The sequence below is a fragment of the Euprymna scolopes genome, chromosome 39 (genome assembly GCF_053919585.1).
Source record: "Euprymna scolopes isolate OS-2025 chromosome 39, ASM5391958v1, whole genome shotgun sequence".
Lineage (NCBI taxonomy): Eukaryota > Metazoa > Mollusca > Cephalopoda > Sepiida > Sepiolidae > Euprymna > Euprymna scolopes.
The window spans coordinates 59,158,115-59,164,114 of NC_136520.1; the positions used below are offsets into that span (position 1 = coordinate 59,158,115).

At 34.0% G+C, this 6,000-nt stretch overlaps 1 pseudogene; it reads left to right on the plus strand.

Annotated features, from left to right (window-relative positions):
* The first annotated feature begins 2,767 nt into the window (after positions 1–2,767).
* On the plus strand, positions 2,768–2,949 carry LOC145264050 (U2 spliceosomal RNA; annotated as a pseudogene).
* Positions 2,950–6,000: the final 3,051 nt, after the last annotated feature.

The following is a 6,000-nucleotide window of genomic DNA, read 5'->3' on the forward strand; positions in this document are numbered from 1 at the left end:
TCTACGACTCATCAGAGTGGCTGAATCTAGCGAGATTCGAAATCGGGACCCCACGGTAAGAAGTCTAAACCCTTACCCCTTGTCCGCCTCACTGACTGTTCTGATATATCGCGATTTATGTATATGTTATTTGCTTTTTATTTTTTAGCCCTGGAAAGTGGGGCTCTTTGATTTCTGAGAACATCGAGTGAATTAAAATGAAATCCCAAAAAAAAAATCAATATTGTACCGAAATAAATTCATGTAGATAACAAACCAAAATGACATCGACATTTCTACAACTTGTAATTATTTTCATATTCAGATACTTCTTATAAGTCATGCAAATCCGTTTTGGAAATTTTTAGATAAGGGTTGATTTTTGGATTATTTGGACTATGGTTCTCATTTAAAATATTATTCTCATGTTTCCCTTGATGTAACCATCAACTTTCTTCAGATGCATCTTATTGACCTCAAGAATTTTTGTGTCGAACTCAATTTATCTGCACGGAATTTCAAATGAGGTCCTTCATTTAATCCACGGAGATAGCATGCTATTATTTCATGAGCCATGACCAGGAAGAAGTCTTAATTAATTCATAATTGCATTCTTAACCTCACCCGCACTGAGGATTGAACCTTCAACCTTCAGAAGACTGTCACTTAGAACTGATTATTACTTAACACTTTCATTTGTTGTAGATTAAATAAAGGGTTCTGTTCTGTTGGTTATTTAAATTATTCAGACGACTGGATGTTATTCTAACAACGTTTTTGCTGATGTAACCTCCAACTTTCTTCACATGCATCCTATTGAACACAAGAATCTTTATGTCAAACTCAGGGTGTCTGTACAGCATTTCAAATGAGGCCCATCATTTAATCCACAGAGGTAGCATGCTCTCATTCTGTCAGCCATGACCAGGTAGAAGTCTAAAGTAATTCGTAATTATATTCTTAGTCTTGCCCATACTATGAATTGAACATTCAACCTCCACAAGGTTGTCACTATTCGATTATTACTTAGCACCTTTATCTGTTGTGCTACCACCGTGAACTAAACAAAGGGTCCTGTTTGAAGTTCCATACAGATTCTGAGTTTGACACAGTGCACCTGAAAAAGGTTGGAAGTTATATCAGTGGAAAAGTTGTGAGAATAAAATCCAAGCTATAAATTAGTATCACTTGGATTATTCAGACAACTGGATGTTATTCTCACTACATTTTGGCAGATGTAACCTCTGACTTTCTTCACGTGCATCTTGTTGAACTCAAGAAGTTTTATATCGGCCGTGGAGTATTTGTATGGGATTTCGAATGGCACCGTTTATTTAATCCATGATAATAGCTTGATCATGTTCGGTCATCCATGACTGGGTAGAAGTCTAAAGGCATTTGTAATTGTATTCTTAGTCCTGCCTGCACTGAGGATTGAACCTTCAACTTCCACAAGACTGTCGCTTGAAACTGAATATTACACTTAGCTCATTTATCTGTTGTACTATCTCCGTGGGTTCTGTTCAGAATTCCTCAAATTCCCAAGTTTGACATAAAGATTCCTACACAATGCACCTGAAGAAGTTTGTTTATATTGGTTGAAATGTCATGAGAAGCTGACACCACTATCAATAATTTCCCCCACTCTCTATCTGTGCCTAAACCTAAATGTAGATTCCATGAACAAAGTTTCTTTCTTAGAACTGCACGACTGTAGAACTCCATTCCGTTTTCCTGTTTTCCAACTGACTACAATATAGTTGTCTTCAAGTCCAACATGAACAAGTTCTTGATGAGCCATCGCCTTAAGTAATCCAATTTACCAAATTTCCACAACTAACGATAACTACGATACTTTCCCATTGACTACTGTACACCCATTAACTCTTATCCTCCGGGCCTTGATAAGTGGTGACTCCTTTGTAAAAAAATAACTAAATAAATAATGTCCAAGCTGAGAACAGTAGTCTGAATAATCCAAATATTTCTTTATTCAATGCCAGTTACAATTTTAAATTTCTAAATAGCTATTTTCAACTTTTCCAAAAAAATAAAAAATAAATAATAATAATTTGAAAAAAAATAGAAAGAAATGTTCAATTAGTATCAAGAAATACCAGCATGTTAGTTTCATTCCTATTTTTACTTTTTTTCACCCCAAACGAAGTGAAGGGGCACTTGGACTTAAGGGGCTATTATTTGTGATCATGTTTACTGTGAAGAGTTGAGCAGCAAGATGTCTGTTCACATTACATTTAAACTTCTGCATAGAGGGAAGCAGGAAACAAGAAGGGAGTTCCAAAATCCAGTAAATTAAGAGAAGAAATTATTAGAGTAAAATGCTTTCTGGCATCTAGGGATCTCAGCAGTGAAGAGATGGGATTTTGCTGTTTGTCGGATTTGTCGGGAGTATGTACATCAAGGAGATACAAGAGCTATGAGTTCATCAGAGCACATTTCATTAAAGTACTTGTAGAACAGGTGCAAGGATGCAATATTGTGGTGATGAGACAGAGGCTGGTGCTTGGCAGATAGTGTGAGACCTATTAGATTTGAGACTCTTCTTCTGTCATTTTTGTTTTCTTTCTCTTTTTTCTTTACTCTGCTTTTTTTTTAATAGATCAGTATAACTTTAATCAGTTTAGATTCTTTTAAAGATCTTATCTGAAAGCCGACAGAGCTGTTCAGGCACTTTTTGCAAGTTAGAGTGCCCCTCCTCTGGGGTGCTGACGACTTAATCTCACTTTCCAATCCTGGTATCTAAATTCTTGCAGTGGTAGTTAACTAAATACCTACTTGGCTTTTTGGCTCAGAGCAAAGTGTAGTATTTGTTCTGATGCCACGCTTAGTCTATTTTATCCTTTATCAGTGGATAAATTCTTATGGACTAAGGCAATTTTTAATTTTGTTCCAAACCAGTGTGTCCTTTTTTGAGGAAGCAGGATTTTCTTCCACGTGAAAAATTGACCTTGTATCTAACTTTGCCCTTTGTAGTGAGATAAGTAAACAGGAACTTTAAGAGTCAGAAAAATCCAAACGAAAGTCAGTTTTGTCTGGTTCTGAAACTGGATCAGTAACAAAGCTTTTATACTTGCATGAATATTGCATCAGCCATTTGTGTCTGAATCATCATCATATCATATGAATCCGAAGATTCTATTGTTGGCATTGGTTTCCCCGATATTTTTCCAGTCAGAATTCTTTCCAGAAAGACATCGGGGGATTACAGGACAGACCACATGAACATTGCTAACCTCCTCAGTGAAAGTGATTTTTGTATCACAAACTGGATTCAAACTTGAAACACCTTGGTGGACAATATACTTTTGTAATACACATAAGTCGAGGTTCCAACCTTGACAATCCAACAGAAACTGAGCCATTTCAATTATCTTTTTGCTGTCGGATTGATGCAAAATGTTCTGTGTAGCCATAGGGGGCTCAACCTCCCAGGCCTTGCCTCTCGGCTTTCGGAAAGGGCAAATTTATTGCTTGTTGTCTGAAGGGCCCTCACTAGGGAATGTCGACAGGGCTACTCGGACTTATTTTTGCAGGGCCAGAGTGCTCCTTCTCTTGTGGCACATTCTCACACGATGGGAAAGTGGTAAATACTGGTCAATCTGTGCCATTAACGACTAGACCACTGTCACCTCCCATGTGTCTGGATGATTCAAACAGATTGTCTGCAAAATTGTGATTAAAATAAATGTGATAAATGTTCAAATGGCGAGAGAAGAACCAAGCATGGTTTAGTGCAAGCCCTGAAACACGATTTTGCCATCAACAAAAAAATATGATTTTCTCTCTGATTTTATTGGTGAGCGTCCATTTACAAGTATAAATACATCATTCAAATCAATGATTGATTTGATCAGTTGAAAACAACAAAAAAAAAAAAAACAACGAGAAGATAACTCATTTCATGTTTGCATAAAATAAAGAGTAAATGTACAGGATGAGGAGGGGAGAGGCACAACTGCTGAAACTTGGATAAAATATCAACAGTGAGTTCATAAACAATGTAAATAATCATTTCATGCTTATTGGAACATAAAAAAAATCGGCAGAACTTTACTAGAGTGTGTCTTGACAAAAATGTATTTCAGAGAAAAACATTATTACATACTTACGTGTCATGCCGGAATTAGTATAAATTCCAAAAATTACGAAAAATGGTCCAGTAGAAAAATATTTATAAGTAAAATCAGAAATTTTCTAAAGTTGCTATATTTCACTGTAAATTAACCCTTTAGAAGTTCAAAATTAAGGGGAGATAACTGTATTCTACTGCTAACATTATCTTTCAGGTCGGCCATCTTGTTTCTTCTCAAGAATACTACACACTTTTTTTTTTGCAAAAATTAGCTCTAGCATATCTTCTACTGGACCATTTTTCTTGATTTTTTAGAATTTATACTAATTTTCATGTGACATATAAGTACATGATAATCTTTTTCCCTGAAATGTCTTTGTTCGAAATTACACAATTGGGTCAGACAGCACATTAAAGTAAAGTTGCACAAAAAAAATCATTTCTTTAATATTGCATTTATATCGGCCCATTTCTCATACCATAAAAACAAATGAATGTTGTTTTTTTTTTTTCTTTTTTTTCATTTACAAGTCTGAGTTTTATTTTTTTATTTTTTTTTTTTTTGACAGAAGGAAAATTGGCACTTGTCCACTTTGGTTATTTTGGACAATTTTTTTGGTTTTCGTTTTTGAAGAGAACACGGGGAGACAAGTCAAGAAAACCCTTAACGCTTTTTTTTTTTTTAAATTTATCTATGATATCTTCTTTTTTTTTTTTTTAACTTTGAACCAGAAAAAAAAACAATTAACTTTTTACAGTCTCCAAGATATGCATCCATGGAAAGGAAATGCATTACATAATAATTTAAGAAGTGATAGATTCAAATAAAAAAAGTTTACATTTCTGAATTTTTGAGATGAGGATTGGTTATTTGTATTATTTGGATTCATTGGACTACTGTTCTCAACTAGAGTGCAATTTTCACAACGTTTCGGTCAATGTAACCGACCTGCAGGTGTATCTTGTCAAACTCGAGAATATTTCTGTTGAACTTGGAAATTTGAATGAAATTTTGACTGGAACTCTTTATTTATTTCATGGGGTAACATTCTCTTGTTCCATCAGCCATGACTGGATAGAGTTTATTTTCTCAACAAAAAAATAAAAAAAATAAAAATAGCATTAAGTCACATGCATTCCAATAATAACTGTTCAAAATTATTTATAAATTTTAGAAGTCATTTATTTAAGATATTTTAATCCAATAAACGTTCAATAATTAATGTTTTATTTTGTGTATTTGCTTTGCTTTCACCTAAAAGTTATGCAAAACTTTGACATTTTTGAATCGAGTCATTCTTGATTTGTCTCCTCCTGTTCTGGAATTAGTTCTTCAAAAATAAAAACAAAAAAAATTGTCCAAAATGCACAACCGCTGGAACATAATTTTAAAATACGAAACTTAAACGTGACAGATATAAGAAAAGGTTGTTTTCAAACTTAAGTATGACAGATATATTGACCAACAAACAAAAGCTCTTCGACATAATTTTTTTCCCCAGGCTCATGAGTACAAGGCAAGGAACTTTGGTATTGATCCAGAGCTTGTCTCAAGACCAGATCAGCATCTTTCAGTAGTTTACAGAAAGCAGCCGTAAAAGTTGCCAGAAAAAGTTGGCGTGCACCCTATCAGGCAACAAATTCAAACAAAAGACTTAGCATTTCTGACACTATAAAAAAAATTTTTTTTATATCTGACATATTTTTGGATGAAAGGAAACACATGAATGATAAACAAGAATTGATAACAACAATTTTACAATGCATCGATTTATATGGAAACAATTTTGTGTTTACTATAAACTTTTTACGCAAATATTATGCAAGTATAAATTATGTAGAATATCTGCATGAATATAATTACATGTAATTCTATTTCAAAGTTAACTGTGACAGAAAGAAAATAATTTTCAAACTTAAGCATAACA